The sequence below is a fragment of the Saccostrea echinata genome, unplaced genomic scaffold (assembly GCF_033153115.1).
Source record: "Saccostrea echinata isolate AGI-Se365-2 ecotype Australia unplaced genomic scaffold, CSIRO_AGI_Sech_v1 ptg000001l, whole genome shotgun sequence".
Lineage (NCBI taxonomy): Eukaryota > Metazoa > Mollusca > Bivalvia > Ostreida > Ostreidae > Saccostrea > Saccostrea echinata.
The window spans coordinates 6,543,567-6,567,875 of NW_026889750.1; the positions used below are offsets into that span (position 1 = coordinate 6,543,567).

The 24,309-nt window shown below is 34.5% G+C and overlaps 1 pseudogene; it reads right to left on the reverse strand.

Moving 5' to 3' along the window:
• Window positions 1-22,742: 22,742 nt before the first annotated feature.
• LOC133180977 (uncharacterized) lies at window positions 22,743-23,490 on the reverse strand (annotated as a pseudogene).
• Window positions 23,491-24,309: the final 819 nt, after the last annotated feature.

Here is a 24,309-nt window from a genome sequence, read left to right on the forward strand (position 1 = left end):
CCCACAGTAGGATTTGAACCCGCGAGGTAAGGATCAACTTCTAACGCTGCGACTCTAGAGCAGACGCTCTAACCACTGCGCCACGCGGGCGACCTTAATGCATCGTAGAATCCGAGCTGTAATTGTTGTGCATGGCACGCTTTAATTGAATGGCGGGGGTGAGATTGGGGTGGGTAATGTTAACGGATATCTGTTTCTTTCTACGATGAAAAGATAAAATTCAACGTTTTAATCAAATCTCAGATGTTTTTAAATCAAGTTTTATCTTACAAAATCTGTGCTAAATTAATTGTGAATAACATTAGATAAAAAAATTCAAGTATTTGCAGTTAACGCTTGTTGCGTTTTTTTTTTTTTTTGCGTTTCAGTATATATGGTTAAATTTTTATACATATATCTAAATTTATTTTTAAAACGAGGCAAGTTATTCACAAACAAGTTGGCGAAACAAGGATATGAACAGTCTCGTTTAAAGTTATTTCGCAAGTTCTATGACTGACGTATTTCAAACTAATTATTAGGCTATTATTTAAACACTGAATTGTCAACGGATTTTTCCGTTTGCACGATCATGACAATCAGCACACGGCGGGTATAACCGGTCGATAAGGGAATGCTTACTCTTCCATGGCACCTGATCCCACCTCTGATGGTTTTTAGAGGTCCGTATTTGCTCTGTTCCCAATTTGTTTTTGTGGACTTTTGAGCTGTTTCTTTTCTCCATATTTCTTATGCATATTTCAATATATGCAAAATTTGTCATATCATATATGTAGGTTTATAAAAAAATATATAGAGAACAATTACATACCCTTTTCAATATCACATCCACTATCAGCCCGAGACTTCAACAACAGCCATAGTGCCGAAGGCCCTAGGGCTGAAATTGGTCGATGACTGATACAGTGTGTGATTTGGAAAAGAATATGTTTTATTATGTTTAATACATACTTAGTAATAAGATACACCACACACAATTACTTTTAGCAAATACAAATTAATGATAACCACTAGCGTATTATATCAAATAACAGTTCCGGCAATTTAAAACTAAAAATTTTTTTTACAGAAAATGTTAAAGAAAAATAGGTGTATTAAGAATTGTAATATAAGGGGACATTTGAAAAGTAGAAGGGGATCTGGGGTTTCTCCCCGAATAGGGAGTTAAGGAGGAATACTATAATAACCGGGGATTACTTCATTATAGGCTGGGAAATTCCCCGAGGCTTAGGGACAACCCTGCATGGCAGCATGGCAGTATTGCCACAAGTACTGTTTTTTTTAAAGTTTAATCTACAAGAGGTGTGATAATTATCCGCATCAGCCCTGAAGATCCATATCAGCCCTGCAGAATCCGTATCAGCCCTGGAAGCATGATGCGGCTATTGTGTGGTCGTTCATATCACATATGCAGAAAACCTGTATTTATTATTATGTAATAATTGTTTTATATCGTACGAGATTGAAGGTATCATACTCAAAGTCATTAAAAATTCCGTCCATTTCGTAATGAACGTGATATCATTTACATTTGTATAAAGATATTGAATATATTTTTATCTGTAAAGAAAATTAAGTATGTATACTTACTCCATTTTTGAAGGATTCTCAGAATAATATTGTTATATAGATTATTCTATTCTTATTCAACTTTCCGAAAGTTGTAATTTTGCTTATTAATGAAATACTGATTTTTTTGGTCGTTATTTTGTTTGATTTAGTTTCTCTAAAAAGATAAAGATGTATGTAAAAATAAGAAAATGTGATCAGTAGAGGAATCAGAATATTTTATATATCAAGTTCACTCAAACAACGAAGCAAATAGAAAAAAAAAGGTTGATGAGGGAGATGTGAAATGCCCGTCTACACCTTCCTCCTTTTTACTCATCATATCTGTTTTAAATTAAGTAAACATTTGAGAAGTAAATCAGATAAGGATTCTTAAAAATTCAAAGGGAACTTTTGGAAAATTTGAAATCACAAAATTTTACCAAAATCAATAACATCAAAACTTACGATTTTTCAACTCTATATACAACCATTCCCCACGATAAATTTAAGTCAAGAATTTTTGACATCATAGACAGCTGCTTTTTCAATAAAAATGAAATTCGTAAATCTACTTACCTTGACATCGGTCATTTCCTAATTTATTTTGTTGCAAACATGCTGATCGTACACTGAAGTTGATATTATAAAGATGCTTCAGTTTCTGATTGACAATATCTATGTGGTTTTTGGAGACCAGGTCTTCAAACAATATGTTGGAATTTCCATGGATACTAATTGCCCCCCCCCCCCCCCCCCGTAATTAGCAGACATTTTTTTTATTCATATGAAGCAGAATTTATTCAAAATCTTATACATGAGAAGAAAAAAAAACTTGCTGTGGCCTTTAACTCGAAATTAAGATATATCGACGATTTATTATCAATTAACACATAGTTACTTCCATACATATGTCGACACGATATATCCCAGTGAGCTTGAAATAAAAGATACCACAGAGTCTGACACATCTGTTGCATATTTGGATATATTACTAGAAAAAGACGTTAATTGTAACCTAACGAATAAGCTTCATTATAAACGTGATTAACTTTTCAACAATTATCTTCTGTAACTTATGCAGTTAATTCGATACGCAAGAGAATGCTCTACGTATGAACAATTTCTGAAACGAGGTTATTGACAAACACGTTGATGAAATAAGAATATCAACAGTCTCGTTTAAAGTCATCATTTCGAAAGTTTTATGTTCGATACAATGACCTTGTCAGCAAATACAATCTATAATTAAGTCAAATGCTGACTGACGTTTATCATACTAATTATTGGGCCATTATTTACACACTGAATTGTCTACGGATTTTTTCGTTATTCCCCGATCATGACAAGGAGCATACGGCGGATCTGATCGGTCGGCAGGGGATGCTCACTCCTCCATGGCACCTGATCTCACCTCTGATGTTTCAGAGGTCCGTGTTTGCTCTGCTCCTGGTTTGTATTGTTGAAATGGACTTTTAAGCTTGAATAATGCTCGTCATCTCCATATATTTCATTCATCAATATAAAAGCATGATTAAATGAATAAACGTATTTTTTAAAAATGAAAAAAAAAAATCCAAAATTTATTTTTAGCAAAACTGCTGTCTTAAGATTTCAAATTTCATCTTGTGTAATTAGACGGAAAAGGAGAATTATGGCATTTTTTGGCTGTTGTTGTTCGTTTGCAGGGTTCATTTGAATTACTGTGTTGCAGAGTTTACTTGAAGACTAATATTCGCGGTATTTTTGCAATCAAATTTACAACTAAACCACTATTCATTATAATTACAAAAGCACACCCACACTATTTTTTGAATCACTAATTCGTTACACAAATAGCATGGTCGTATACATATAAAATAAAACACATGCCCTGAAATGCAGAGGAAATTCTGGTCGATACAGTCGAACTACTAACCATTTTTAAAAGTAAATTTGCCGTGATTTTTGTCAGTTGATCGAATTACCGAATTAAAAAAAAGAAACTTTAGAATAATAAAATACTTTTAGGGGGTGCCTATAAAATCTTCAAAAATATATTAATTAACATCAATTTAATATTACGGTACGATGTTTGACTCACATGCCAACATAATTAAAGAGACGGGGTTCTGTAGACATATATTTAAAAAATTTTTGGAATACAACGTATTTAAAAATGCAACTAGCAATTATACCGTTACATGGAAGTTATTTGTCTTTGTTCCTTCATGCGTAAAGTCCAGTGAGGGTCTAGGAGATAAATGTAATTGGTTATGCAAGGTGAAGCAAGACAAAGTGCCTTAATTAAGAGATAATTAAGTGTTCTGTCTTTAAAATTTAAAGACGGCAATATCACAGATCTACTGTGTCGTAAAATTTTTACTGTGTCGCACGCATAAAATTTAAATCATTACTGTGTCGGGGAAACTTTTAAACAGCTCATGGAGAACCCTGCGTTTGTGTTTAACGGCTCATGGAAAATTAGTCAAGGTTTTCTCTAAAATTATCTTTAATCTTTAATTGATTAAACACACATCGGCCTGATCGTAATGTATTGGGTTGAGAGAAATGCAAGAAAATCAGAGGACACTTTAATAAAGTGTTCGCTCTGCGTTCGCTCGGGGTCAGCTCTGGGTTCGCCAGAGCGAACTCGGCGTTCGCTTTCTGGGTTCGCCTTACGCCTTACGCACTCATGCTTGAAGCGGACCCCGCTTTAATCTTAACTTGCAACTATATTGCAAAAAAGGAAGAAGAAGGAAAGATGTTTAATTTATTAACAATGCAGAATGGCGCATGCGTGAAGGGGAGTCGGCAGTTCTTTGTTTCCATCAAAACTCTTTCTGAGAAACTCATGTACCTGCGATACTGTCTAGTATCCATCGATGGATAACAGACTATTTAGTATCCAGATCAAATTTGACCATGTATAAATGTTTGATTTTCAGAAAGAGAATTTTCTACATTGAATCATACGTATAATCAACAACCGGAAGTAAAAAAACCACTTTCACTTTCATTTCGTGAATGAAAACAAGAATGAAAACAACATGGGTAACATAGTCATAATTATTAGCTTAGCTATTATATCAGCACGAACTATCTTATCTCAAAATTATGAACAGAATTATGAAATTGTGAGATCGGTGAATTATCATAATTTCTATATATGTGCCAGAATATTCCCTTGTCCAGTAAGTATTGTGGAGAAACATCAGTTCAAAATGACACCTAAAAAGAGTTTTGAAAAGCCAGTCCTTCTGTATTTATTTGCCCTTGTCATATTAAATGCAAATGACTGTCACCCAAATCCAGGACCCAGATCACCAAAATTTCCAGGCCAAATATGTGGCAAAGCCTGTAGATGGTCAAGAGAGGTTCATTTCATAGCATGTAACAACTGTGAATTATGGTTCCACAGGAAATGCTTAAATATGAACACCTGTGTTTATGAAGCTTTTTGTAAGACTGACGTAAGCTGGTATTGTTGTCAGTGTGGGCTCCCAAACTTCAATACTAGCCTCTTTGAGGATATTGATTTGACCAGCATGGAAAATAGCTGTGGCACGCCTTCGCACTCATCACATATTTCCATGGCGTCTGACCCTGACACAATAGGACCACCTCAACACACGTCGTCACCACAAGCTTCTAACAGAGCCATCAAACATGAGTTTGACAAAAGAAAGTTACGTGTTATAATTGTCAACTTCCAAAGCATCAAAGCCAAAAGAGAGTCTCTATGGAACTTACTGTCGGATATTGACCCTGACATTATTATCGCCACGGAGACCTGGTTACATGAGGGAATCACGGAAAAGGAAGTCCTCCCAGGTAACTACCAGTTCCTTGCTAGGAAGGATCGATTAGGCGACCCACATGGAGGTATGACAATCATCGCCAAATCCAACATTGCTGGGGTCCAAGTTGACACAGACACTACCACAGAATTTACAGCAGCTGCGATCACCTGTAAGCACAGTAAAGATCCATTGATCATTGGTTCGCTATATCGACGACCAAGCAGCAAGGTAGAATACATAGAGGAGTTGTGTTTAGCTGTCAGAAATCTTGCCAGGAGATATCAAGGTTCAGTTATGTGGATTGGAGGCGATGCCAATCTGCCCGACATCGACTGGAAGTCTTCCAGCACCTCTTCCCTTTATAACCCAGCACATATCAACACCACTTTTATTAACACTATATTCGACATTGGAGGTGAGCAGGTGGTAGACTTTCCTACCCGAGGTACCAACACCCTAGATATTTTCATCACGAACCGCCCTTCCTTACTAAACAGGTGCATACCATGCCCGAGCCTAAGCGACCATGACATGGTCATGATTGACACAAACATAGTGCCGTCCAGACAGAAACAAGTCAGACGCCCCATCCATTTATGGAAGAAAGCCAATCAAAGATGGCAGAGGATCTCGACCATGACTTGGCACACTTCCTTGACAACTCAACACATAACACACCTATAAATGATCTTTGGACCACCTTCAAGACTTTCTGCCTCAACACCATCAGAAAGCATGTACCAACCAAATGGACCTCAAGTAGATTTAACCAACCATGGTGGAACAGGAAAATCAAGCAGCTTTCTAGACAAAAGCGAAGAGCCTTCAAAACATATAAAAAATCAGGCAGGGATAAGGACAGACAGAGATACAGGCGCCTGCAGAAGTCAACCCAGCAGGAATACAAGAGTGCCTATGACACGTATGTATCTGACATGGTGCAGGAGGATTCCAACAGCAAGAAACTCTACTCCTTCATCAAGAGTAAGAAGTGTGACAGCGCTCTGATTGCTCCACTTCGCTCTGACGGGAATCTCCATGGAGACCCACAAACAAAAGCTTCTCTCCTGAACCAACAATTTTCGTCAGTGTTCACCACAGAGGATACATCTGACATCCCATCCCTAGGCACTAGTACCACCCCATCGGCACCTGATATCAGAGTCAGGGAGAAGGGCGTGCTGAAGCTCCTGCAAGGTCTCAACCCTAATAAGGCGACTGGCCCAGATGAGATCTCCACTAGATTTTTGAAAGAGATGGCTCATCCAGTTACACCAGCACTCACCAAGATTTTCCAGGCATCCAATGACCAAGGTCAAACACCAGAGGACTGGAAAACAGCAAATGTCTCGCCAATATTCAAGAAGGGTGACAAGAGCAAGCCTGCGAACTACCGTCCAGTGTCCCTGACCTCTGTGTGATGTAAGGTAATAGAGCACTTCATCCACAGCCACCTGATGAATTTCTTTGAGCGTCACAATATCCTAACCGACTACCAACATGGGTTCAGGAAGAAGCGATCCTGTGAGTCCCAACTAATAACAATCCAGGACCTCGCCATGAGTATTGAAAACAACACCCAGGTTGACGCAGTACTGTTGGACTTTTCCAAAGCATTTGACAAGGTCCCACATGAGAGGCTGCTTGCCAAACTAGACCACTATGGCGTACGAGGCAGTCTACTAAATTGGATCAGGAGTTTCTTGTCTGGTCGAACTCAGAGAGTACTGGTCGAGGGACATTTCGCACCAACCGCACCTGTTACATCAGGAGTGTCCCAAGGAACGGTCCTCGACCCACTGCCTTTCTTTTCATATATCAATGATTTACCCTCCAGAGTGAGATCAAAGGCCAGGCTATTTGCAGACGACTGCCTTCTGTACAGGGTCATCAATACAGAGGCCGCTGCCAGACAACTCCAAATGGACCTTGACAACCTCCAAAAATGGGAATCTGACTGGCTTATGCATTTCAACCCAGACAAGTGTGAGATTATCCGTATCACCACCAAACGGAAGCAACGCACTACCCCATATTACATCCATGGGAAGGAGCTAGCCGTTACCACCTATGCCAAGTACCTAGGGATTAACATCTCCAACAACCTATCGTGGAACCATCATATCGATAGTGTTTGTAAAAAGGCAAACAACACCACCGCCTTCTTACGGAGAAACTTCTCATCCTGTCAAGGACAAATGTTATAAGACCTTGGTAAGACCCCAGGTAGAATATGCATCCACCGTCTGGGACCCTCACACAAAGAAAAACATTCCTAAATTAGAAGCGGTGCAAAGAAGGGCAGCTAGGTTTGTGACTAATAACTACAACATCACCAGTAGTGTCACGAGAATGATCGACAGGCTAGAATGGGAGAGTTTACACCAACGTAGAATCAAAGCGAAGGCTATCATGATGTACCGTGTTGTCCATTCCCTTATTGCCATAGACCTGCCTCCCCAATTCAGCCAAACAGGAGCAGCCACAAGGAGACACCAACACCGATACAGGATCCCATTTTGCCGTACCAACATCTACAAGGAGTCGTTCTTTCCTACTACCATCAGGATATGGAACCAGCTACCCGAAAACACCATCACGGCCATGTCCCTGGAGTCCTTTAAGACCAGGATCCAGGGATATAAAGCAGTACATGTTTTTATCAGTTTTTTTAATTTGTATATAGATGCGTGGACTCCCCCTCCCGCACACGTTTTTTTTTAAACATAGTGAGATAATGCCGCAGTAGCGGCCCTTCACTTCAAAGGAAGAAGAAGATGTATCGGATGATGTGAAATTGATAAGAGTTTCTTAACAAAAAGCTTTCAAAATTCAATTGTTTATACTATATTCATGCGTGAATAGTTTTAAAATCAGTTAGAACTTCCAATTGTTATTGCAAAATCGTAATTTAAATGTTTGAAAGACAAAAATCTGAATTAAGATTTCATAGAAATAGTTCAGACATACTGTACACGTTAAATGTAAAGTTTTTATTTTTAGCAGTTTATATTTAAGCAAGGTTGTCGTACGTAGGTCCTGATAATCACTTAAAAACTATCACACAATGTAACTTGAGTTTCGTTTTACAGATCATTTATAATTTAATTCCATGTTATAAATCATTGTTTTATAAGGCGAGTTTAACGGAAAATTTATCAAAAAAAAAAAAAAAACAAAACAAAACAAAACAAAACAAAACAAAAAAAAAAACAAACAAAAAAAAACAAACAAAAAACAAAAAAGAAAAAACAACAAACAAACAAACAAGTAAAAAAAAAATTGTTTCTCTGATAAGAATATATTAATAAATTGTTTTAAGTTAATTTCAAATCAATGATCATTTTAATAGTGTTTGTTCCTTACTGGTCCCCCCCCCCTTTCACTACATACATGTACATACTGGAGCGGCGTGTTAACAAAAAAGTCCAAATGTTTAAAAATAAATAAAAACAAGAAAGCAAACAAACAAAACAAGAAATCAGTAACTAAACGTGCATGATTAAGAATTTGAAATTTAAATAATAAGGCCAGATGATTTTTTTTGAATTTCTACGAGTCCCCCCCGTCTTACTCGAATTGTTTTCAATAGGCCTGTTGTAGCAATTTTAATTTCAGATAATATACAGTGCTCCTCTCTCTCTCTCTCTCTCTCTCTCTCTCTCTCTCTAGTAAAACTATTTTACTGTACCCGGAATTGATCTCTTCGGTTTCTGCGCCATGATGTTGTTCACGTTCTTTCAGCATTCAGATTACAGCAAATTACATGAACATGTCCTCTTCATGCAACGTACCAAGGAACTATGACGTTTCCAAATTCAAAAATCAAGAAATTTTTTTTTTAATAATTCGATTTCTCTTTGATTACGTGTTCAGACGAGGTAACTTTTATTAGGGGTTGGAAGGATTTATTGAATGTTTGAATGTAGGGGGAGTATATACTCAGGTATACCGTGACCATGGAGACTGTATACTTCCAGCTAGCAAGTGTCAGTTAAAAAAACGCCGTAATTGCTCATTGCACCCGCAATATCTCCGAAAAAGGTGGATGATTACCGAAACGAAATGACCCTGGCTTCACTTTGAAAGTAGTCTATCATTATTTAAGTGTTAAAATTGAATAGTTATCATTAATAACTGTCATGACAATTTAATACAGTTACCTATGTATGGAAAAATATATGTACAGGGTGTCTCAGAATATATGAGTAATGAATATTGAATTACAACAAATGCATTATAAGCATTGCATATACTGTCCAATTTTATTCACATAATTTGACAGCCATTAAAAAGAAAACAACAAAATGAGTTCACTTTGAAAAATGCTATGGTTTTTAAATGATGTCCTCTAAATGACGTTCTATCTGTGTAATGATAATGTCTAGACATTCCACAAAATTCCTTAACTTGAGACAACAGTGTCTGTTCTTAACTTCTGGATTTTCATCAGAGGTAAACCTTTTATATATGTTAAGGATTCTGGTTTAGGTTTAGCAACAGTAACCTAAGACTAGGATTGATGATTACAGTTTCAAAATGAGTGTAGCTAGCTCTTTTGATAATCTATTTTGATTGAAATTGCAGTGTTTTGCAAAAGTTTGATATAAATTGTTACGCTGCAATTTTATATGTGTGAGATTTTTGGGGGAATATTTTGTTGCTAAAGATTGTACTTATTCAAATATTTTTTTGAGACATATATCAAGAAATTTGGCAAAGGGATGCATTTGTTGCAGGTATTTCAAATGGTATCATATATTTTGGGACACCCTGTACGTTTTGGTATTAAGGTATTTTTGTAAGTTCAATTTACCAATGTTGATATACAAGCTAGATGTACAATGTACATGTACATGTACATGAACTTTTCATGTCCAAGTACAAAACAATATACATGTACATGTCTGGGTTTTTTTTTTTATTTAAATGAAGCGTTTCCAAAACTACATATAGTATATGTCAAAGGTTTGTGTACATATACACCTATACTTCTACATCAATGTGAAAGAAAGTGATAAGCATTTTTGTGGTTTTTGGACTGACTTGCAAGTAGTAACAAAATTTCAAACATTAGGTCTACATGTCATGTATATGTTAGACTAAGAATCAGAATCAAACATTTTTATTTACACGTTCAAGTGCAACTGTCAAAGGCTTTCACTGAGCATCTTTGCTTTCCTCTGCATGTGATTTATATATCAAATTTGGAATTCCCTCTATCAAAAGTTGTTTGTTAATTAGGATATAGGGTAATTAAAAAAATAAAAAGTAACTAAGTGTAAGTAAAAAACATTTTAAAGATATTGAAAGTAATTTAAAGTAAATTAAAAGTAATTTATAATTAAAAAAAGTTTTTTCAATTACAAGTACTGGTTTGTAAAGCAATGATATTGCAAAACATGACAAATATAGTTACTCAGTAAATTATTTTATAATAACATTTGGCATAATCTTACAATAAAATCATAACTCGTAAACTGGTAAAGTGATTCCTAAGTGTCGCTCTTCTCTGAAGGCAACACAAAAATGATTGTTGAAAAACAGCAACTAGAACAATTGCCTATAGTTATTGAACAAAGAACAATGGCTAATCAAAGGCACTATACTGGTGAATTCCTGTCACACAATGCCAAGATTCAACCACACGACCATTCATTTTTAATAAATCTGTTCTACAAACTCAGCCGCAGAAGTAATGTGTATTAGATTGACAAAACAAATTTCTGATTTAGTTTCAGAATTTATTTTGTCTGCTCAAGACATTTTAATTTTTCAAAAGCAAAAGGGATTTTTTTTAAATGCACAATCAATAAAGAAGCTCTTTTTGTGTCTTCTTAAATCTTCCATTTGAATGTCAGCTTCTCATATCGCGTTAATCATCTGAAATATAATATAAAGTATTCCATTTGATACATATATATTTCTAATACAATGAGTTAGTGTAAAATATTTAGATTTATATGTCAATCTCCCCCCAACCAAAAACTGATGTAATACTAATGAAATAAAAAGTATTCAACCTATTAAAACAATGACAGAAAATAAAGTTTTTATTCAATTAATAAACTTGACGTTAAGCATTGAGATTAAATACTTGAATACTGTTCGTTATCTCCATATATTTCATTCTTAAACATTTTATACTTACTTCTTACAGCATAAACCCCGCCAACCCCATCTGAAGTCGCAGTATGTGTTACTTCCACAGGGCCAGACGAAATCACATATCCCGGAGCAATCGTCATCACCATATGTATCTGGAAATTATTTTAAACAATATTCTTTTTTTAAGTCTTTAGACATATTTTCATTGATTCTTTTACTGTACGAAAGCCCGTTAAAGCAATTCTTTTTGCGTTTAAACGCAATAATATTTTTGCGTTTAAACGCAATAATATTGCAATTAAACGCAAAAAGTATTGCGTTTAAACACAAAATTATTGCGTTTAAACACAAAAGATTGCATTTAATCGCAATCTTTTGCAATTAAACGCAAAGTCTTTTGCGTTTAAACGCAAAGTGTTTTGCGTTTAAACGCAATATACATTGCGATTAAACGCAATCTTTTGCGTTTAAACGCAATGATTATTGCGATTGAACGCAATGTTTTGCATTTAAACGCAATAATTATTGCGTTCAAACGCAATTAAAATATTTCATTCCCTGAACTGGTCTCAACGGGCTTCGTTATTAATGTTTTTTTTCTATAAATTATTTTCTGTTTTTTCATAAAATATATTTCAGGACAGATGATTAAAAAAAAGATGGATGCCTTGATTGAAACAAATTTTTAGACCTATTTTGGTTGTAAATAATGCAAATATTATATTTGTAAAAAGAAATACTAATTTCATAATTTTGATTTTTCTAATAAGATTTAAAAAACATCTTTATATGGTGTTCAAAATGCTTCCTTTCTATCCCTATCCTTGAAAACTATACAACATAATATCGGTTTGCATAAAATTATTGTGAATTCTACAACAATTATTGCCGAGATCATAGAAATACCGCGGATTTTTCCTCAAATAAATCACGAACGTCATCAAAAAAATATAAAATGAGAAACATATCAAACCTGTAGAGTTGAAATGAATATTTTACTTTAGAATCTAAGACTTATTAAGGCAATATCAATGTGTCGTCTTCCGCAGTCTAAAAAGTGTGTATTGCCTGATGAAAAATGTCTATTTTTAAAGCTAAATAGGACTGTTCCACGGACCTCACCACAACATTTTCACTCCGAGATTTTACTAATAACGCAATAAAATAGACAACTGATTTTGGTTTTTTTTACAATCATAAAATCAATATTTACAAACAAGTTTAAAAATAATTAAAGGATTTTTTAACCCAGCGAAAGTTCAAGTCGTCTGCATTCCATTGCAACTGATACAAAAGTAAACAAACAAATTGACCCCTTTGGTGTTAAATGGAACAGCTTAATCGCAACATGTTGACCTCATTTGTTTCTCTATAGAAGAAACAATCGGCCATATTTTAGACTGCTATTTTGTTTGTTTGTTTGTTTAACGTCCCTCTCGAGAATTTTTCACTCACATGGAGACACCACCATTTGCCGGAGGAGGGCTGCAAATTTATACTTATACTCGGCACTCAGGGCCATTGAGCAGTGAGGGATTTTTTTCGTGCCAACATCTACTGCGACACGGGACTTCGGTTTATACGGTCTCATCCGAAGGACTGGTCTCCACGTCCTGCAGTGATTCGAACACGCGATTTAAGGACCATCTCCTTACTCCGCGACTCTAGAGCAGATGCTTTAACCACTGCGCCAGGAGGGCGACTTAGACTGTTAGTAGAATAGAAATCTAGGTTTTCGTGAATGATGCTGGATATCCTCCTCGGTCTCGAAATGTTGTATGAAATATAAAAGCCTTGGCTAACGCATCTGCTTTTACATTTGAAACAACTCTTCATTCTTAAACTTGGAGGTTATACTGCAACATCCACAAAAACTCAAACTTTATTTCTTAAACCTTAAAATACAAATGAATCGTGTATAGTTATTCATTTCACTTTATTAACATGTCTTAGTTGTTATTTTCATGATTTTTTAAAAAAAAGAATTTGTTTGTATCATTTGTCCTTAAATATTATATTGATTAAACATATAAGCGATAACGAAATTCTTACCGTGAATAATGCTTAGCAGACAGAAAAGGAACACTAAAACAGCCAACACTTTTCCCATTTTAAGGAAGACCGCTGAAAATAATTTTTCAGTATTATGGGGGTCTTTTATTTCATCCTAGATTTTAAGCGGACCAATCATTACTTTAAATATAAACTTAAAAAAATAATTGAAATCTGAGTTAAATTACTTGTCAGCATCAATCATTTGTGACATTGATGAGAGAACAGAAAAATTGCAATGAATTAACATGTCATTGCAGATATGAATAAATTAACATGTCATTGCAGTATGTATGAGTGTCCATTATATACAAAATAAAGCGGATATTCTTAGAATCATTCAAAATATATCAACAACATCAAGACGTGGCGTATGTGAATTGTTCAGGAATCGTGCGTCTTTAAAAAATCATTTGAATCATAAATTTGAAACTTCATTTGCTTTTTTCTTTTAGTTTACGAGTTATCTATTTTGCACGGAAACCTAGTGGTAGAGTGTTCGTTTCGTGATCGGGAGGTCGGGGTCGCGCACCGGGTCAAACCTAAGACGCAAACACAGGTAGTGACTGTTCCTTCGCCAAGCGCACGACACTAGAAGTGAATGTCACGGGACTTTCTGATGAGACTTTAAAAACCGAGGTTCCATGTCACGGTAGGCGGTGTGGCACGATAAAGAACCCTCACTGCTCAATGGCCCTGAGTGCCGAGTATAGATCTAAAGGATGACTGCACTTAAGGACATGCGAAAATTGTGACAAAATAAACTTTCAAAACAAGCATTTTTCTTTTAATTGCACGAATGGTCAACATCTAATCTACAACTTTATGTAATTACATTAAATAAAAGTACGTATTTACGAAGTACGAAGCTGTTTTCTAAGGCGGGGGTCATCACAATTCCTTGAATCTCCGTACGATAATGAGGACGCCCACTTTTTCACTGACTTTATACATAGTCAGCGCATGTTTGTCTATTGTTCTCCGTTTAACAGTAGTTGTATATTTGCGTTAACAATGTTGTGTCAAAAGGAGATTAATAGACAAACATGCGCTTATGGTTTAAACGAGAAAAAACTGCTTCTTCTTACATTCGCTCTCTCTATTGTAACCAAGGGCTGTGACATGTTGAATATTATAATTCACCACGTGATTTCTTACCTCAGGTAACTCTGTGAATACTAAATTCCGTCACATGACTTGTAAAGTAGCATGGTTTGTGCTAACTAGGACAAAGTGCTCGAACACGTTAAATTGTTAGGCATTGATTTAAAAGATTCTTTACTTACATGGACTTTGCTCACATTGTTAATTTCGTTTTTGAAACCTCTGAAAATAGTGTACTTGTGCCATACAGAATAAAGAGGGAATGGAAAAGAGTGATCTCGTATTTTTTAAAACATGTCATTGTTATTTATCTAGTCTAATTTTAGACCCATTCTTACAATATTAGCTCCACCTCTCATGCATACCTAATGTTTAATCAAGGGCAGATAAATGTAAATTCTCTATATTTGGAAAGAGTAAGGACAGAAAACATAGAATCATTTTATTGTATCACAGTTTAAGATCATTTTAATATTCAAATTCGGCTCGAAATTGACAGGATTCCTTCATAAATATATAAAAATGAAATAAGATTATGATATAAAAGCAAAACCCGGCGTTAAGTGCAGTCATCCTTTGAAACCCTTCACCAGTGACGTCTCTATATGAGTGAAAAATTCTCGAATGGGACGTTAAACAACATACTATCAATCAATCAAACTAAAGTTCAATAAAAATCAAGGAATTAATTCTTTTACAGTCCCTGAAACGTTCTACTTTCCCATTTTTCCGTTCGCTCACCGTTCGTTCACCGTGCGTTAACCGTTCGTTCACCGTGCGTTTACCGTTCGCTCTCCGTTTACAGTTTTGCGTTCTGCGTTCACTGTGCGCTCGCGTTCACCGTTCACAAAGCGTTCACCGTTCGCTCTCCGTTCGTTCACTTTGCGTTCACCTTGCGTTCAGCGTTCACCTATTGTTCAGTCTTCACTGTCATTCGGAACTCCGAACTCCTTTTTTGTAAGTAAGGATTTACGGGATTTGAAATTTAATAATTAACATATCGTGTTTAAAAGATCATTATTTTATGGGAATAAATTATCAACAATATGTTTTATTATTATTCTAACTTAGCTGTTAGGTTATGAAATTACTCTGGAAAATAAATGTTGTTATAAGTATGTATGTTCCAATGTAGAACGATGCTGAAAAATTTAATATACGGGTACTTCAAGCACTGCAACATTTTGTTGTTACATGTATGTTAAAGACGACAAGTCGTTAATGGAGAGGTAATAATCCATGTCAATTAATTTACCAACTAGAGCAAAATTACGAAAGTATTTATTACTAACACGTTTTTTTTCAATTATAATAAAAATACATTATTAGAACTATTTATTACTAGCACGTTTTTTCTAATTATTATAGAAATACATTATTACATGTAGAACTAGTTCTGAGAATTATAAATAGTACTGCCGATTTCCAGTTAATTAAATATCTTTGGAGCGAATTAAATTAATAGTGTGGTTAAAAATATTTATTTAAATGTAATATACTACAATTCATATATAAATTCTATTGTTAGAGAGAAAAAATTCCTTTCTTCACAATAACTCTATATATTTGCCATTCAATATGATTAAGACCCCCCCCCCCCCTTTTCCACGTAGATCGGTTACTTAGTCAGTATTTCCAGTATATTTTAAATTAATATTTAAAAAGACGTTAACGCGTTTTGTAGCACAAAACTTTCAGTCTCAAAACAAACATGCATCTAAAAAAGTCATTAAACAATAGTAGTTCAAAATATACACGCGCCGACGGTGGTATTTTAATTTGGCCAGGGAGTATGTTTCAAATTCATTCGAAGTGTTTATGCCCAATGTATTTTATTTGTTTATTTATTGGAAAAATTGGAATCAGATCTAGAAATGATAAAACATGTTAAAACTTCTTGGAAATACTACAGTGTAGCACTTCGCCTTTGGTGTGACGAGACTTTCACACCTGCACAGTGTCGAATGATTTTGATTGACAGGACAAGCACGTGGACTTCGTGTGTACTTGAAGCAGGAAAATAAAAACCGATTATGACTGTCAAACAAAGTAATTTGTTGATAAATAAAAAAAAAGGTTACTTTCACTTCCTGATATATTTAGATAAAAATTAAGATTTTTTGTTTATACAGGTACATGTACATGTATATGCCTTTGTGGAAAGGGGGGGGGGCTAAAACGGAATATCTCTCTCTCTCTCTCTCTCTCTCTCTCATTTGTCCGTTTAATCAAAACAAAGACACGCATTACTTAAATACCAAGTTATGAAATTTTAATCTATAACAAATAATATGAATGCTTCTTTGTATCACCTTGTCCGAGTATAATCACGAGGAATTGTCTACAGATACATGTAGAAGTCTGCTGAATAAATCATCATTAAAAAATGAAAAGACACATAAATATAAATATATTATTGCATTAATTTTTTTTAAATAGAGTGTATACATGCAATACGTCCACAGACTAGCAAAATATTTTTCATTTTTTTTTTCTCATTATTTTACACTGAATTGCCTTGACACGGAAATATATGTACATGTATGGTTGTTACAACCGTTGTAATTCATTCTATTAGTCTGTTATGCACACTTCGAAAATCATTATTTGTAATGGTTTAATATATCAAATAATTTTATCTTTTAAAGATTACCTGCAGTAGCGTTTTAGTTTTTGAAATGATAAAGATCACGATAAAATATAATACGAAAGAAAAAAACCGCATCGAAATCTATGCACAAATAACGAAGTTATCGCGCTTTAAAAGTGCCTGTTTTTACCTGTTATGAAAATCCAATCAAGCGAAAATAGAAATGATCGATAACGAGGCTCTACTGGCGTGACGTCACAACATGTACCGCATAAGCGGGTCAGTATTAACGACAGTGAGATTAACTTGGAAAACAACGACGATTTTAGCTTTCATATGAGGCATTGGTGTATAAGTTTTAAAAATTCAGACGGAATAATTATTGAGCTTTACATCAGACCTTACTAGGCTGAACCAGAAACCGATTCTAAGGAGGAATTTAGATTTCAAAACAGCCTACAGCCAGGGTCGTGTATACTACACTTAAAGTTCCTGTATATATCTCCCTGTTACAGCCTACTGAATATGACTGAAAAAAATCATCAAAACCAAAATACAGGAATTTTCAATACTATATTTTCAAAGTCCTAAAACAGTTCGTTCATCAAGCTGTTAACTATTTCCACAAGATCTTCATAACTATCGGCTTAATGATAATTGACAATTTTCTCGTTTGGATAAAAATTCTTCTATGTCTAAATTTGATAATCAGTTGTTACCATTTAGCAATCAGCAGCAACAATATTATCAATTTAATTTGACTTCAAAGTCACAACCAAATATATTTTCAAAAATCGGGTCGATCATTCTCAATATACAATTAATTAAAACTAATTGTTAAATAATGATACCCGCGTACTCCTAATTATGGTAATGTACTTATAATTTTTTTTGTCATTGCACTAATTAAAATTAATTTACAAAATAAAAATTTAAAACACGTTACATTATATCAAATAGTGTGTCTGCAATGCTAAATAAATCTTAACCCCTCTCTTCTCTCTCTTTCTCTCTCATCATATCCTTCTTATGTAGTCTTCAGATATCTTTGATATCATTAAAAAAAACATTAAGGTTAAAAAAATATGCATACAAAGTGCAGAACTGTAAAGTACCCGGTTCTTCAAATAACAGTGTACGGTCCTAATTACAGAAGACCCCCCTCCCCTTATCAAATCTGTAATTGATTCGGAAACAAAACTCATATTTTATGTAATTCCAATCGTTAGCGGTTTTATGAATAATTTTAAATTCTAAATGTATGTTGAATTTAGAAGAATAATATGTCAACTGAGAAAAAAAAAATCATTTTTTTTAATTATCACTAATTCAACAGACAATCTATTATAATTCAGTAAAATATGAACAATAAGTTAGGTGAATATACTTGTGTTTTGTATATTTTTTTAATACTGTATACAAATCACCATTTGACAGGCTAAACAGTTTTAATTAATTCAAGTGTAAAATATTTAATCTATCAGATTTGTCAACAAGTTCTTGGTAATCAGTTTAATTTACACGTGTGGTGGGTTAGGACTTGGGATTACTTGATCAATACACTTGCTATGGTCAAGACCGATGACTTGGAAAGGTGTGATAAACATTCGGTGCCTCCGGCTATTACTTATGTCCCACTATATGTATTTGACAAAGGAGCCGATGAATGTCTCAAATCGCACCATTCAACATTGCGTAGAGTGATTTTGATTGACAGGTGAAACACGTGGATTTCGTACGTAACCACGGATACGAACATGTTACAGGTCTCTGGTGTAGGAAAATAAGAAACACGAATAAACAAAAGTTGAATAAACAAGAAATTTATATAGAAATGGCTTTGACAGATTATGTACGAAAGATGAATACAGAAACACTAGTTTAAATAAAAAAATTATGTGTGTGTGTGTTGGGAAGGGGGAGGGGGGTACTAATAAATTCAACTGACGTTAAAAATGAACAATCCAGTTTAATAATAAAAATGTTACTGATATTGAAGATGTAACGAAGAACATAAAATTAAATAACATTTGTTGAATCAATTATATGGGGAGGGGGGTTAAACAAGGGAATCTCTCACTCACTCTCTCATATTAATTCTATGTACTTCCCAATACTAAATAATAGAAAAATATATATTCTATACTTTCACTTTTCAAAGAATACAACAGCAAACATCATATAAGTACTTACCAGGGACCTATAAACTAACCCTGTACTTACTATTTTTTTATTTAAATTAGAAATGTTTCCTTTTATTAACGTACGTTTGTGTACTGTCTTTTTGTGATTATTGCTTACAAATAGAATTAAAAAAAATGTCAATACATATTCGGAAGGAAAAAAAAATGATGATATAATTGGCATAATCCATCGATTCCTAATTATTGGAAAATATGAATCGATGACTAGTATCGTTACTTATTATAGCCACACACAAAGAAATAATGAAAAAAAATATTCACTAAACTAATTTCAAACAAAACTAAGAACTAATACTATAGTAACAGTTAATTTAATATTCACAAAATACCTAAAGATTAATGAAAAAACACTAAAAATCCTCATCGTGTCTCCACCGTATTCTATGCATTCAAAATGGCCGGTACATGTTGTGACGTCACAGCGGCTAAGGCCCGAAAACCGAGCGTTTCAGAAAATCGCTCAGGTGTGAAATAGGGTTTTTCCCCAATAGCTTCGTTATTTGTGCATAGATTTCGGTGCGGTTTTTTTCTTTAGGTTTATTTTAGCATGATCTTCAACATATTTAAAAATAAAAAGCCACTGCAGGTACCCTTTAAACTACAGCGTTCGGTAACAATGACAATGTTTCACAGCGATAAAAATCGTGTGATTATAAACAGCTGAATTTAAACATCATACATATGTGCAGAAAATATTGTAAGAAACTTAAATAATAGCTTTACTAAATATGCATGTTTCATCTTTCTTAGGACAATTTTTGAATATTTATTTATTTATTTTCCGCCTGACATTAGAATACAATAGAATAGATACAATACATGGAAAAGATCAGAGGCATTCCGAATAAATTGTTCATCTTGCGTTCACCGTTCACTTTGCGCTCGCGTTCGCGCTCCGTTCGCGTTCTGCGTTCGATCACCGTTCAGCGTTCACCTACCGTTCACCAAGATGCGTTCAGCTTTCAAACATCGTTCACTAACCGTTCGCTCTGCGTTCGTTCAGCGTTCGCTTACCGTTCAAGTGGAAAAGTAGAATGTTTCATGGACTGTATTAGAGAAAAATACACAAATCTACATTTTCAATGTTTAATGGCGAATAATGGCCATGGCGAACCTACATTTTTCAGTTATTTGCTTGTACAATTACTTGTGGGTTACAATCTTAATCAAGCTTACCTACCCAAGTACATTGGGCGAATTTGACAACCCAAATGGAAAATAGGAAATACATTTTAATAAAATTACACATACAAAAAGCAAATATAGAAATGAATATAAAAGTCAAATATACACATGAAGCTGTTTATACACATACTGGCAAATAATATATTGATAATGTTTCACCCAGTCTGACACAAATAAGCAAATTGGAAATTTGAGAGTCACACATATTGAGAATAATTATATAAAGTTGGAGTGAGCACTGGGAACAGATGCTCAGTAAATATAACCCTATTTAACGAGGTTCGCTCAGGACTGAGCTTTCGAGCAGATTTATATCTTAATCTATATTTCAAAAATTCTGCATAAAGATTTAATTCTTACAATAATTTTGGATTCTACAATGCCAATTAAACTATATTCAGTTAAAACTCCATTATTAATTCCATACCAAAAGCATTCAGTGAGGAACTATATTTTGTGGCGGAAGGTTTTTTTTAGAAGAAAATGATCATTTTTTCTCTTTTGAAATATTTGAAGTATGTTAAGTTTGGATTCCTATTTTTACATGCAGTCTGCACACAGAGTTATTTTGTGCAGTGAACTGTTTTATACTGGTCCTAAATTATATATTAAATAAACTGTCATGAATTCTATCATCATAAATGATAAATATAGCAAATATATTGTGAAAATCAAGAAAAAAAATATCCCTATTTTAAGCTTAAAATTAGCACTATTTTAGTAATATCTAAAAATCAACATCACAGACCCCCACTTTTTATTTTATTTTCTGAATATATAAGATACTTTTAACCATTCTTTTTAAATTCAGTAAAATGTCATTATTTTCAAATGATATTTTTGCTTGCTAAATTTTTAATGCCAGAAAAATGAAATTATTTGAGTGCAAAAAGGTCAAATAATTGAACATGCGGAGTAATTTGGAAAAAAATTTCGTTGTCACAAATTTTAATGTGCCTATTTAAGATGAAATAAGACTGTGTTTGTTCCTTTAATTTATTTGAATAAAAAATATTGGAGGAAAAACTTTAAAAATTGATTTATGTGTAAGACATATTTACAGTGCAAAAAGGTCAAACTAAATGCTCTGTAGCGCCAAAAGACGCGCATTGACCCCCATTTTTTGTTTTGATTTTTACTTAAGCTATGTGTATAAATTCTAAAAATATACTTGATAAAAAATTCTCATTACTTTTGATGGCAGGATCCAACCTCCTTAAGCTCAGCTAAAGATTGCACCAAAATGGCTACATGTACTATGTATCCATCGCCACAACTGCTCTAGCTGATGCTCATGAGTACCCCCCCTCCCCGCACACACATACACACAAACAAAGCAAAAGCAATTGTAGATAATGTACTAAAACAATGACCATATTGCAAATACAGGGGGAAAAATCTATTTTTGTGATATTTACATTATTTAGTCAGCGAAATAGTGTGCCCTTGCCCTTATCTTTTATTAAGAATAAACTTCTTTTTTTTTTACTTTTATTTAAAACCTCTCACCCCGACATGATAAATTGAGCAAAGCTTTTTTTTTCAATAAAGATCTGGCTGTTTTGCTCTGACAACTACACACCACCACTTTTAACTACTAGTAAGCTATGATTAACTGTAGTGAACTGTGGGTATCAAAGAGCATGGTTGTCCCTAGCGTCACGCCAATTTAATCTAGGCAATACTTGAGACCAAATGATATTGGTGTTTGCTAACGGTAGTGAACCCAAAGAATTATTTATGCTCTGACGCAAAACACTTTATGGAATTTGACCAATGTCATTGCCACTACAATGTAGAACCAGAAATTGTGGGGAGTGGGATCTTCTTACCATCTCATGCCCGTCTTTACTCTTCGACTAGATAATAGCTTGCAATGTAGATAACCTAAGATTGGACCCTCTATTTTGTCTTCCATGACCAAAAGCATGCCTTATTTTTGATAATTCAACAATCCTTGTTCTTACACCTTCTGAAATATATATGAATAAAATATAACATACTCTAAACTGATATTTTGTGTAAACTGTTGTATGAACCAACTTTTTATAATTAGTGCCTTAATTGGGGGGGGGGGGGGCGTTGAATTGAATATTGTCTCAATAGCTTAACTGGACAGACCTTTTCCTGTACTGCTCGTAGAACCAAAGCAACCCTCTACCACGTTGGTCAGTTTGAGAATAAGGCATAGAATTTTTTCATCTGAATTGTCCTTAGAGAACTCGATGCTTGTGACATCCATGCATATGGCATGAGAACTACTGCTTTTTACTGCCTAGTGCGAACTCACCGACCCTAAAAACACAAAAATGAGCAAGAAAAACTGCTGAAAATAACGAAGTCTCATAGATTGATCTTCAAAGGATTTTCCAAGAATTTGGTCCAAAGGGAAATCTAGCATCTACAGCGCATTCCAATCTTGACATACCTGCCACCATGTTTGAATATCAAAATTTTTGGAGGGACTCGAGTAGAATCAAGTTTACATTTAAAACTTGTACCAGACAAATGCATGTAGGCCCTAACAGATGTGGATGACAAACCCTTTAATGGACAACTTTTTACAAATTCTATTATATGTAGTTCAGAAGGAGGCCAAACCAGAGGTAACCCACAAGATAACCTGAAACGATCGAATTCAAAATAATAAGCTTGTTTGATAAGCAAGTCTTATATTTGGTGCAATTGAACTCTAAACTAATCTGTCAAATTCAGCCTGGAGATGATGGTTTGAAAGGAATCTGGTATTGATGTTGGTTCCAAGTCCTCCTGGGGTGCAAGTGACGGAAAACACTGAAACAGACAACTAAATAATGGATCAGCAACTTCAGTATGAATACCTGAGATATGACAAGCTCTGGACATTGTTTAAGATAGAAGACTTTTGTTCAAAATTGTTACAAGGCCTCACTGTCATTTTGTAAAACTATTTTCTTGCTGAAAAATTAACTTCCCCAAAGCATGAGTTCCTAAGACATTTGGATCAGGTTCAAGAAATGTGATGTCCCTAATTTCACTCTTCTGTACCAGCCCATTCAGAGGGCCATTGAAAAAGAACAAAAGATTCCTAAAGAAAGCAGCAAAAAACCTAAATATGAATTCCCTGCAGTGTCAGTTAATAATTGATCAGTATTTACCCAGGAAATTAGTGGAAAATAAGAGCAGCCATTGAAAAGCGTCTAAAAAGGTAAGTCATACATTCAGGTCCTTTTTATCTGCAATAGAAATCCTGATAAAGTGATGTATATGTAGTTTAGAAACACCTTGCATGACATCGTAAATACGCCTATTGAATGCCTAACTCGAAAGAATGGCACGCAAACAGAAATTCATCAAACCTGCAAGAGCCTGGAATTGCCTCGGAGTCGCCTTCTATTTGACATAAAATTGTTGATGAAACCCTTTAAACTTCTTAGGTTATCAACTGGGATTCTTATCATCATTTTAACTAAATCTAACTTAACAAATCATTTATTCTAAAACCTATCAGATCAAAATCTAAATAGTGAACAGGAAGCAACCTAAACGCAGATTTGAAGTCCGATTTATACATCAAGGTTCCCTAGCTTACTCAACAATCTTGGTAACCTTACAGAATCACCTGCTGATGAATAATTGACTGTGCAGAAGATGGGTCAAAAATGAATTGATATTTGAACTGTCAGGATAAGTTAAATGATGAAGCACCCTAAATGAGCCATCTTTTTTTTCATAAAAAAAGAGTACTATACCTACG